Genomic DNA, 12,500 nt, shown 5'->3' with positions numbered 1-12,500 from the left:
TGTTATCGTTATAAGAGCATCAGGCATCCCTTATACGGTACGTATAAATGAAAGTGATTGTATTTACATTATACACACACACACACACACACATACATACAGTATATATATATATATACATATATATATATATATATATATATATATATATATATATATATATATATATATATATATATATATATATATATATATACATATATATATATATATATATATATATATATATATATATATATATATATATATATATATGTATATATATATATATATATATATATATATATATATATATATATATATATATATGCAAACAAGCCTGAATGGTCCCCAGGACTATATGCGAATGAAAACTCACACCCCAGAAGTGACTCGAACCCATACTCCCAGAAGCAACGCAACTGGTAACTACAGGGCGCCTTAATCCGCTTGACCATCACGGCCGTCAAAAGGAAGTGATAGCCGAGGCTATTTGAGCCACTTCCCCGACGGCAACTCGGATGGTAATCTTGGGCATAGCATTTCACCAAATCACCTCATTCTTTGGGGCACACGTGAGGAACACAAATGCAAAAGATTTGTGTTCCTCACGTGCAAAACACAAATGTTTTGCATTTGTGTTCCTCACGTGTGCCCCAAAGAATGAGGTGATTTGGTGAAATGCTATGCCCAAGATTACCATCCGAGTTGCCGTCGGGGAAGTGGCTCAAATAGCCTCGGCTATCACTTCCTTTTGACGGCCGTGATGGTCAAGCGGATTAAGGCGCCCTGTAGTTACCAGTTGCGTTGCTTCTGGGAGTATGGGTTCGAGTCACTTCTGGGGTGTGAGTTTTCATTCATATATATATATATATATATATATATATATATATATATATATATATATATATATATATATATATATATATATATAGTAAGTAATACCATCCTGTATTACTTACTGTAATTATGCAAACTATAACAATTAATATCTGCAGATGAAGGTGAAATCATTTCTCAAGGTAACTACTGTATAGCTGTTTATATCTGATAAACATATTATTATTATTGATGATGATATTAATAATAATATGATGATATTGGTAATGGTATTATTACTTGTGATTTGGAACTGTGATCATCTTGTACTGTGAAAACTTGCCTTAAATTTGATCTTTGGTGAATATTGCTGTATGAAGTGTCGCACTGAATTGACAAAGTTCCAATTATAGAATGACAAAAATTGGCATAGAAATGAGAAAATAATCCAGAACTTTGTTGTGAGATGTATATCTAGTATCCTATTTCTCCAATGTATTGCCATTTTTTTGAAAGTGTAGGAAATGCATTATTTAGCAGGTGCACCAATTAATTTAATGAACAGAAAATAGCAGTAAACGATGAGATATACATGCAGTACTGCACTTCTGTCATCCTGCCATGATTTTTCATGATCAAATCAGAAGAATGCTTAACCTTCATTGAGGTCCAACACTAGTTTAGATTTTGAGGGATTATTGTAAGTTTTTTTACATTATCCCTTATCAAGATATTATCCATGGTCAAAATTGCACTATGTTGATTATAAGATAGTAAAGCCATACAATTACAGTGTACTAATCTTAACCCTTAGACTGCTGGGAATCATAATATTGCCTTATATTGTTCCATGGATGTGCATTGACTCTTGTGTTTGTAATATTAAGTTTCACTACATCCTAGGCAGCACAGTTCATTTAGGTTATGATTTATTACCTATGCCATCTCTAAGCAGCTCTGAAGCTCAAATAGGCTACTGAAAAATCTTTTCATTGTATGATTATAAAGCTAATGGATAATTTGTTAAAACCTAAATTTTGTATTTAAGCTTTGTCAAATTGTAAACTAGTGATATTATTTTGGAAATAGTGGGAAAATATTATAATGATATCTAATATTAGATAATATATTATTATGTTTTATATTAAGTAGATTTCATTAAATAGATAATATCTAATTAGATGTAATTAGATAATATTAAATAGATAAAACAGTAGCTTTAAAATGCACAATAATTCCTGTGTAATAATTAGTGCGACTAATGTAAAAGCATACATAGAAATGCACTCTGATGCATGGTGGCAGTGGCAGCAAAATTTGGCTTCTGAATATACTTTTGTGAGCACACTAGACCAGCACTGTGGCAAGAAATGGTGTGTACTATTTTTCATAGTCTACCACATAATTTGTTATTACTTGAAAATAAATATATATTTGTACATACCAAATGGATAATATGTTTAATTAATTCCGGAGTTAAAGGGTTAAGATAGGTCATACCTGATTGAGGTTACTCTGCTGATTGTGGGATGTTCAAGTAGTTTTGATTGTGATTACATTAAAACAAATAACAGTGCTTTGTAAGTTGTATTCTGCAGACCACACAAAATGTAAATGTTAGCAGCATATTTAGTGTTATAATGTAAAGGAAAAATGATGTAGAGAAGCCTCAATATGAGAGCAGATTTTATTGACAGATACTGTAAGATTACATTTGTAATGGTTATATCAAATATAACAGGTATGCCAAGCTAGTGAGGTGACTATGGGATGTTGTCAGAGATGTGAAGAATTATGCTTTACAATTTATTATTATGAGGTATCAATTTAGCAAGAGGGGGTAGAGATGCTAAATTTTCCTTGCTACCCGTCTTGCTATATTAATACTTAATAATATACTGTATATACTTTTAACATTATCTATCATTTCTCTGACTTTGCCTCGCCTTTTTCTCACTGATCTCACCCCTTAAACCTTTTGACCCTATATAAGAACCAACACTCTGTATCTCTGGGAGATTTGATAAAGCTATTGCAGGAGGAACATCATCTTAAAGTAAAGTCCACTCTCATCTTTGTGAGGGTCTACATTATGTCAACACTTTGTGCTCTCTTCAACCAAAAGAATATTTTTGTGATATTTTGTTTAAACGTTGTTCTTGTAGGATGTTTTACCATAATTTTGTGGCCATTTATGCAAATGAGTTTCAGCTTATTCAAATGAAAAATATGTTAATAACTAGTAGTGTACCTATATATATACAGATATGGTTAATATAAATGTTAAATTAATACTGTGTTATGCGAGTTAAATTATTTTTTGTTAGATATATATATACAGTACGTTCTTCTATGTTCACTCTTTTTAGTTTTCAAGAATTATCCTTGCAGATTATTGATGCGAGCCAAAATACTGCATAGTGAAAAAATCATCGTGGATTAAATTTTTACTCTTCAGTAAATCAATCATTCCTTGATCAGTTGTAAATGCCTATTTCAGAATATATGTTTGGAAATAAAAGAAAATTGTATTCATTGATACCTGACTCTATGTAGGCCTTATTAAAAGTATAAAAAAATCAGTGTGAATTCCAAATGCTAATATCAACATTTTGTTTTTATTTGCAAAATGTCAGTCAGTTGATGACAGGTAACTCCAGGTCAGTTGATGACAGGTAACTCAGGTTAGCTGATGACAGGTAACTCCAGGTTAGCTGATGACAGGTAACTCCAGGTCAGCTGATGACAGGTAACTCCAGGTCAGCTGATGACAGGTAACTCCAGGTTAGCTGATGACAGATAACTCCAGGTCACCTGATGACAGGTAACTCCAGGTCAGCTGATGACAGGTAACTCCAGGTCAGCTGATGACAGGTAACTCCAGGGCAGACTCCATTTGCAGAACGCAGACAGGTAACTCCATTTGCAGAACTTCAATTACTTCTTGCTGACCAGTCTAGGTTTAGTGAAATTGAAAGCCATCATCGTCTACTGTTAATCACTGACTGGACCAACATTAGTGAGCGACAAATTTCAACATGTGGAACGTCATTTTAGACCAAAGAAATAACTATAACTGCCAAGAATGCTACTGGAGAGCCCATGCTGATTGACCTCGCTGAATTTGCATTACAAATATACAGTTTACTAATCAGTATTACCCAGGTTGAACGGGTATTTTCAAGAGTAACATCTGTTCAAACTAAACTGAAAAGTCGAATTGGACTAGAGCTTTTCTTCTTCGCGATACGAGCAGTTTGCATGAAGGTTGGAGCTTTTGATATTCTTGAGAAGCAAAATATATGTTGAAGAAAACGGGACTTGTTACTCATCATTTGAACCACTCATGTCTATGCTAAAATATGATTCTGCAATAAAGAAGAATGTGGTTGTGATGCAGAAGACGATGATAATATTCATCTGTGAAGACGTGGAGTTACTACATATCCATGCTTTATGCAGAAAATATTGCTGTAGCCTATTACAACATTTTTTTGTTATTAAATGAATGCAGTGATAATATTAGTAAAACCATTAAATCACGTAGCGTACTGTATGTATTAAAATATATAGTGTGAAAAGAGTATGAGTGGTAAAAAAAAATAAATTGGGCTACTTCTGTTACAAATTCGCTACTTTTAGACCTTCAGTTGACTACTCGTGGCGGGAACCTTGCCTCAGTCAGCAGTGTTCCCGTGGCCAGGACCAGACACGCTGTGCATTCTTCAGACTTTTATCAAGAAAAGGACACCCGCAGCAGAACGAGTCATAGCCAGGAGAAGCAGAAGCATTTGAGCTGATAGATAATAGCCTGGCAATGTTTGAAAAGCAAGACGGTGATGTTGAGAGACACCTAAACATCTCAACAATTATGTGGCCTTGCACCCTACAAGCAAGTTTACATGGAAAATAAGATAGTTCTGCAAAGTACCATGAACATATTTCCCCCCTAATTTACATAATATACTCGCTACAAGACTAACTCAGTAATCGCCTCTCAAAAAGCCACAATCGATAGCCTCACCGATCTTCAAGAAAAAGTGACCAAAAACCTTGGAGTTGTACAGCAGGTTGTGACACTGATGATGAAACCCACAGGTGTTTGCCACCCACCTATCATCTCTCACATAACACGCAGCCACTGACTGAAAATGAATAGCTAATCTCAGCTGCATCGCCAGTCACCTCCCACAATCCTGATTGCATACCACCTTCCACTGCCTACTTCTTCTCCTGCAACTAGATCTCTTCGCTCCTCAAAAACAGGTAACTTTGAAAAGCAGGACAATTCCATCATTCAAGGTAAATCTTATGATATATTCCAACTTTGGAAAGCAGGACAAATTCATCGTAAAAAGTAAATAATACTATATATTTTTTGTATATTATATGTACCCAAATTTTTGGGTTTGTGATGACAACGTAACCTGTTTAGATAAGTACATTTTGTAACTAAGTGGACCCTCGTACATATATTGATGTAATGGACAATTAGAATTTGCTACTATTCACCTTACAGAGTCCGGAAAAAATAAAGCTAAAACCAAACTTAAGTATTCCTAGGCCTAGTATAACACATATATGTACTATATTAAACCTCACATATCGTGTAGTATAATACATATATTTACTATATTAAACCTCACATATCGTGTAGTTGGCTTAGGATGGTTAGGTTAGGTTTGGTTTACCCTGTAACGGTTCCATTGTTACGTAAAGTATGGTGACAATAAACACAGACACTAAGAGAATATATATATATTTTTTCGAGTATACAGAAGTATGCAGGTGATACTTTGGCGAGTTGACCAGACCACACACTAGAAGTTGAAGGGACGACGACGTTTCGGTCCGTCCTGGACCATTCTCAAGTCGATTGTGAGAATAATCGCTCGCCAGAATAAACACTTTGGCGAGCAATGGTGTGAGTTGAGCACACTGAGAGTCGGTACAGTATCTCGCAAGTGTTTGTTCGAGACCACACTTGAAAGTTGACTAGTTATTATTCGTTGTTGTTGTTATAGATTCAGCTACTCGGAACAAGTTCCAAGTAGCACGGGCTATGGTGAGCCCGTAACTTACCTGGCACAGGAGCGGGGCCGTCTGAGTTATTATTCAATTGATTGATGAAGATTAAGCCACCCAAAAGGTGGCACGGGCATGAATAGCCCGTAAGTGGTAGCCCTTTTGAGCCATTACCAGTATCAATAGATGATACTGGAGATCTGTGGAGGTGCGACTGCACCCTGCGTGACGGGAGATGTCTCCCGTCAGTTATTATTCGATTGATTGATTGATGAAGATTAAGCCACCCAAGAGGTGGCACGGGCATGAATAGCCCGTAAAGTTATTGTTCGCTACTCTGCTGCTTATATGCTCGGGCAACACCTCACCGTTCTCCAAAGGTTGACAGGAATATAGGGAAAGGTCTGAGTTCCATAATTAGTACTAAGAAGAGTTTTGCTTCTCTCATTAGGCTAATGCGTTTGGAGAGACTATATTATTGGGATAATCTACTCGCTACAACCCTTCCCATCCTGGGAAGGGTCATCACTCTCCCTCCCATCCTGGGAGGGGTCAATAGTTCGACTTTGGGGAAGGGGGAGGGACTTCCATGTAAGAAAGAGTAACATATACTGCATGCATAAACTGGCTGCCTGTCCCCTGACTCAATGAATTATTATTTATTTGAATTATATTATCATAGTTCTGTCTTTATCAGAATAAACACTCATAAAGGAGAATTCTGAACACACTCTGCAAGTGTTCAGATTCAATATATACAGGGATCAGCTTTCTATCTAAAAGAGCTTAACTCTGTAATTGAAACAACTGAAGCCCCGTATCTAGAGAAGTCAACCCCATGCATAAGGGATCAAGCATAATCAGAGTCTATCTTATTTTCCTTGTCTTCTGCATGGGCTCAGCCCTGAGGGCCAGGTCCCTCCCTAGCCTGAGGAGAGAACGATAAGACACTCACACTTTAGGGACGAATGGCAACACTGCCGCCCTAAGTCAATATACACCTCGAAGCCTTGACAATTTTCATTGGACCAGAGTTCGATTTCATGAGAGGACGAAACGTTTGGACACGTTTCCTTACACCCGATGGCTCTGTTTACCTGGCAGTAGATACCCTTCACCACCTTCCCTCTCCTTCATTACTTTCTCCAACTTTCCTATCCTTCACCACCTTCGCTACCCTTCACCGCTACTCATCCGTACCTCCGGCGACGACAGGTTCCAGGGAAACCATAAAGATGCACGGGGCCCCTCTTAACCCACGAGTGTCTGGCTCATGGGGCTGACTATAACGATCTGGAAAGGACTAGCTTGATCACCAAAGATAAGGGCTGCCAACATCACTCTCCAACAGAGATAAGGGCTGCTAACATCACTCACCAATGAAGATAAGGGCTGCCAACATCACTCTTCAACAGAGATAAGGGCTGCTAACATCACTCACCAATGAAGATAAGGGCTGCCAACATCACTCTTCAACAGAGATAAGGGCTGCTAACATCACTCACCAATGAAGATAAGGGCTGCCAACATCACTCACCAATGAAGATTAGGGCTGCCAACATCACTCTCCAACAAAGATAAGGGCTGCCAACATCACTCACCAATGAAAATAAGGGCTGCCAACATCACTCACCAATGAAGATTAGGGCTGCCAACATCACTCTCCAACAAAGATAAGGGCTGCCAACATCACTCTCCAACAAAGATAAGGGCTGTCAACATCACACACCAGTGAAGATAAGGGCTGCCAACATCACTCACCAATGAAGATAAGGGCTGCCAACATCACTCACCAATGAAGATAAGAGCTGCCAACATCACTCACAAATGAAGATAAGGGCTGCCAACATCACTCACCAATGAAGATAAGGGCTGCCAACATCATTCACCAATGAAGATAAGGGCGACAAAGATAAGGGCTGCCAACACCACTCTCCAACAAAGATAAGGGCTGCCAACATCACACACCAACAAAGATAAGGGCTGCCAACATCACACACCAACGAAGATAAGGGCTGCCAACATCACTCATCAACGCAGAGAGGGCTGCCAACAGAACACACGAGGACAGACAAGGCTGCCATCATAAATCGGCTGAACAGACAGGGCTGCCAATATCTCAACAAAACAAATGTAATTGCCTTTCCGGGTGAATAACGAGAAATATATGACTCTCGGAGATGGATAGTGCATTTGGTGGTTTCTTTTGTTGTGGTTTTATGACCGTATCTGAATGAGTGATACTTTACATTTGTCATCAGGATTGTTAACCATGTGATTGAATGTGTGTACAAGCTCACCTATTTGTGATTGCGGGGAGTTGGAGGAAAGGGGGGGGGGCGCCTCCGGCCAGAAAGCACGAGTATAAAGAGCTATGGTATGTTTAGAACCGAGAATTATATATACGGGCAGCATAAAACATCCGCTAGACAGTGTGCAAGCCCTCCTCAACTCAAGTCCATTCCATCCAGCGGTCGACCCCCCCCACAGACCCATTCATAAATTTTATCATGCTGTTCATTCAAAACGGGAATTTTCTCATATATAAATTAATTTTATAATATATTAACATATTGTGCATATATAGGCATAGGTTAGGTGTTTAGGTTCTGTTGGCGATTATTTGTATTTGTAGTACGTGGGTGAAACATTTATAGCGTTGTGGTTCGAATAAAATTCGTCAGTGAAGTTCAAGTATGTTTATTGAGACAAGAAAGAAATACATCTCAAAGGGATAGAGTAGCTTAGGCTATTTCTACCCCCCCCCCCGTCAGTGAAGCACTTGTTCCCGAAGTGTTCGAACGAAATCAGTTGCGAGTCGTGTATAAACCGTTTTTCATTCATAAACAGGGGGTTTGGCGGGTGCATGGAATCACTTTTGGGTCTTTGTTTGGAGGACGGGCTGCATAACCAAGGTAACATTCACCACCAATGACATAGGCTATAGCCCCGACAACCCGAAAAACACAACATACACAATAACCACGTCTACAGCAGCAGCATACAACATTATCTACAACAACACCATCATTTCCTCTCTCTTCAGCCACCACCATAACTCTCCTGATTCATGGTCTCTCAGATCGCACCTAGCAAAAAAAAAAAAAATAAGAAAAAAAGTAGTCCCGCAAAATATAAGACTTGGCTAGGCTATAGAGTTTCACCAGCGGGGGAAGAAAGAATGGCCACCAGCATTTTTACCAGGCGACTTTTACGACCAATTGCGTCACAGATCTTGCCAGTTAGCATCAAGCCAGTCAGTCAGCCAGTCTTTCTTGTGCCACTTTGGGACTATTCATGTCACTTAGGCTCTGGCTCTCTCCCTCTCGCTGTTAAACTATGTTTCAACTATATATTTTATAAATTACTTATTAACCAGGTCCCCATTTTGCAAAGTATTTTGACTATATTCTGCAATGCATATTGTCAGCGGGCAGAACGTTTGATGGATATGAAGAGATGTTCAGTAAATAAACAAAAATAATAGGTAAATAGTTTTAAGCTTAGACGTTAAATGGGTTGTGCAAGAATACAAACTCCATCCTATTGCTATATATATGCAGTTTCCAGTTTGGAGGAATATATTGAGTATTAATTTCACTGTTCGCATATTGAACACAATGCATGTGTTGAGGTCGGATAGTGCTTCACCACTCCATGAGTTACAGCTTCTGTTGTGATACACATTGTGGAGAAATTTGTATATATTTTTTCAAGTAGTGACTGATATTTTACAGGCGGAGACGTTAGGCTTGATTGTAACTTGAGACCTAAATGTGTGAGAATGTAGATCTTGCTGATTTTTTTTATTTTTAACTAATTTAAGCCGTGTTTTATGAGTTAGGTTAGCTTGCTGTTGATTTCCAGATATGGAGCTGGTGAAGGGAAAATGTGGTGTAGTACAATGTCAGACCCACCCCCCTTCTCCTTTTCTTAAGAGGGGAAGTGCAGAGTAAGAGAGAGATTAATAATAATTCATTGTGTCGGGGAACAGGCAGCCAGTTTATATATATACAGTACATGTTAGGCTTATATTGAGGTTGGTACTGACTAATTGACAAGCTGACTAACTCCTTGGTACCTATTTACTACTTGGTGGACAAGGGCATTAGGTGTTAGGAAACGCGTCGAACCATTTCTGCCATGCCCGGGATTCCGAAATTCTCGACTGTAAGTCGAGAACAAATCCGACTGTACTACTGGAACCCTCTATGCTGATATTTCAAGTATGTTTATTTAGACAAGAACAAAAAATACATCTCAAAGGGATAGAGTAGCTTAGGCTATTTCTACCCCCCCAACTATGTTGCGAGGGAAGCTGAGGGTTGGAAGTGAGAATAGAGGAACAGATGTGTTTATGTAATACATGTCACATTAGTTTAAAGTATGGGAAAGAGTTACCCTCCTTGTGCTGGAAGGATGAGGATTACGTTCATGTCCTGAGGCTGAGGTGCCATCTGCCACAAACTTCGCCCGAAGATCAGCATTTTTTGACGAGTGCTGACTGACATTTAGCTTCGAAGTGTTATTTTTGTATCTAGAACATATGTAGAGTAATACTACTTGCAGTTTCCACCAGTGTTAGTTTCATAGGTTTGTTTAGCCTCCCACCCTCGTCAGTTGATGGGCAGCGAGATATCTCAGTGGAGATTGCCTGCGTATGTTATCTCATGTTATTGTCACTGTTAGAGGTGAGGAGAAGTGGCAATAATTCTGGATTCAAGTTATTGGCTTAAATTGTGTAGATGAGATTAAGCGAGTGGAGCTTAATGTTAAAGTTTAATAAGTGTTTGATGCCGGGTTCTTATCCGGTAAGACCGGGTTCTTATCTCAGTAAAGAATAAATAGATGACGTTTCCATTTAGGTCTGTGATTGATATTTGAGAACCTTTTTAATCCCTCCCCCCCCCAATGATCCTCAGGTATTATATTAATTATATAATAATTCAGTTATAGTATTATTCTATATAATAATACTAAATTGCGCTCTAATTTATAACTATTACTGGAAGGCACGTTCCTTTACCACTAGACGCCAGTGTCTCTGATCCTCAGTACTGGTAATAGTTAGTTAAGAATTAAGAGTTGTGAGATTATTATATATAATAGCAGCATAACTGTTGGTGATAATTTATATTATTTAACGTAAAGTGGAGGACTTTTGTTCGTTGTTCAAATTTTGTGTCGTTACTGGAGGTCACGCAGCGAGTGACTAAGGTAGATTTAATTTCCCAAGTGTTCCCATTAATAAATTGGTAAATATGTATTAATTCACCAGTCCGTGAGCAACTATCCAATTTAAAATTATTATGTTTTATTTGTTACTTATCTTTCTCTGATATTCTTAATGTTATATAGTATATGTATTTGCTAGTTATTGCTTGTTCAAGCTTTAAACCGTAAGTAAGTTATATTAGCAGTAGAATTCTCCTACCCCGGCCACATCACAGTATCGGGGAAAACATGGGTGGTTATCTTGAGGTTATCTTGAGATGATTTCGGGGCTTTTTAGTGTCCCCGCGGCCCGGTCCTCGACCAGGCCTCCACCCCCAGGAAGCAGCCCGTGACAGCTGACCCAGGTACCTATTTTACTGCTAGGTAACAGGGGCATAGGGTGAAAGAAACTCTGCCCATTGTTTCTCTCCGGCGCCCGGGATTGAACCCGGGACCACAGGATCACAAGTCCAGTGTGCGGTCCGCTCCCTGGACTGGTGGCACGCAGTAAACTACCAGGAAAATTGGACGTAATTAAAATGGGTAAAATCTATTTTTTCCCCCAGCCTTGCAATGAACCGTTACTTTAGAATTCATGTTATAGGTTTAATCTATTGTTGTTATGGACAAACAAATGTCCGATTTCGAATTGTAATTCTTTCAAATTTGGTACAATTTCCTTTATATATATATATATATATATATATATATATATATATATATATATATATATATATATATATATATATATATATATATATATATATATATATGTATATATATATATATATATATATATACATATATATATATATATATATATATATATATATATATATATATATATATATATATATATATATATATATATATATATATATTCCCGTTTTCTGTTTCGTACACTACACATTAGCCTGTTGAAAGCAATATTAAACTATTTACTGAATCAGTTCTCTCACATTCCTTTTGGAAAAAAATAAATAAATACAATATTTGAAGAACAAAGTGAATATAATACAAATAGATAAACCAAAAAATAACAGGAATATACATATACAATATTAATAGTCTGTTTCTGCAGTCAAACCCAAAAGCACTCAAGTGCATTGAGCTGCTCGCATTGATTACCTTTTGCTCATCATTTTCTGCACTAATTGGTTTTTGCCTCACAGTGGGCATTAGCTGTTTGGTTCTTTCACATAAAGACATGAGCTAATTGGTTCTTGCCTTCCATGGCATACACTGATTGGCTACAAATCATCATGGCATACACTGATTGGCAACAAATCATCATGGCATGCACTGATTGGCTACAAATCATCATGGCATGCACTGATTGGCTGCAAATCATCATGGCATGCACTGATTGGCTGCAAATCATCATGGCATGCACTGATTGGCTACAAATCATCATGGCATGCACTGATTGGCTGCAAATCATCATGGCATGCACTGATTGGCTA

General features: G+C 37.8%; 1 long non-coding RNA gene across 1 annotated transcript in view; it reads left to right on the top strand.

Annotated features, from left to right (window-relative positions):
• Positions 1-3,931: 3,931 nt before the first annotated feature.
• The window catches only part of LOC138359912 (uncharacterized), a 31,422-nt gene continuing 22,853 nt past the window's right edge, over positions 3,932-12,500 (top strand). The window contains exon 1 of the long non-coding RNA XR_011226137.1: positions 3,932-5,064. This is a non-coding gene — a long non-coding RNA (uncharacterized lncRNA). The remainder of the gene's footprint in view (positions 5,065-12,500) is intronic.

Source organism: Procambarus clarkii, chromosome 94 (genome assembly GCF_040958095.1).
Source record: "Procambarus clarkii isolate CNS0578487 chromosome 94, FALCON_Pclarkii_2.0, whole genome shotgun sequence".
Classification (NCBI taxonomy): domain Eukaryota; kingdom Metazoa; phylum Arthropoda; class Malacostraca; order Decapoda; family Cambaridae; genus Procambarus; species Procambarus clarkii.
Note: the sequence above shows the minus strand (reverse complement) of the source record. Positions and strands in the feature narration are given on the sequence as shown.